The sequence below is a fragment of the Macrobrachium nipponense genome, chromosome 36 (assembly GCF_015104395.2).
Source record: "Macrobrachium nipponense isolate FS-2020 chromosome 36, ASM1510439v2, whole genome shotgun sequence".
Classification (NCBI taxonomy): Eukaryota; Metazoa; Arthropoda; class Malacostraca; order Decapoda; family Palaemonidae; genus Macrobrachium; species Macrobrachium nipponense.
In genome coordinates this window covers 29,749,641-29,750,327 of record NC_087220.1, presented here as the reverse complement: position 1 = coordinate 29,750,327, position 687 = coordinate 29,749,641, and positions in this window count along the sequence as shown.

Genomic DNA, 687 nt, shown 5'->3' with positions numbered 1-687 from the left:
TGTCTGCACTGAGATGTATGAGCATCATGTTGCTTGCAGGAATATGAAAGGAGACTTAGATACTGCTGACCATTGCAGTATCAATTGCTAGTTATGAGCGATCATTTTAGTAAGTTGAAACTTATCTTGCCACATCTGCGAACATCTATGGGGCAAGAGAGATTGTCAGCTTTAACTCTACAAAGTGTAGAGCAAGAGATTGCAAACAAAATAAACTTTGATGACGTGATAGACAAATTTGTGGCTGCTAAAGCTAGAAAGATAAACCCGTAAACACATTGTAACGTGCATCAATACTTACTGTCCTGCAATTCATTGTCAATCCTTTTCTTTGTTTAGGTTTTCTGTTGTCAATATCTGTCTAATTATCTTTACATTTTAATACATCTATACCGTTTTATTTCCTTGCATATGGTTGATCCTAAGCATCCATCACTTTAATCTTTTTTGTTTTCATTATTTTGACGCATGTTAAACATTATTTGAAGAAAAGTAAGGTTTAAAGTTAGTGAACAAATTAATCTTTATTCTTATCAGTTTTCTTTTCAGGTATTATAACTATTCAGTCTTTACCACAAAATCTTTTTTTTAGTATTAACTTCTATGTTGGTAACAATCGCGCATTTTGGCATATATAGATTAGCACACTCAAATAAAAATAGTCCTCTCCCCAGCCAGCCACCAATG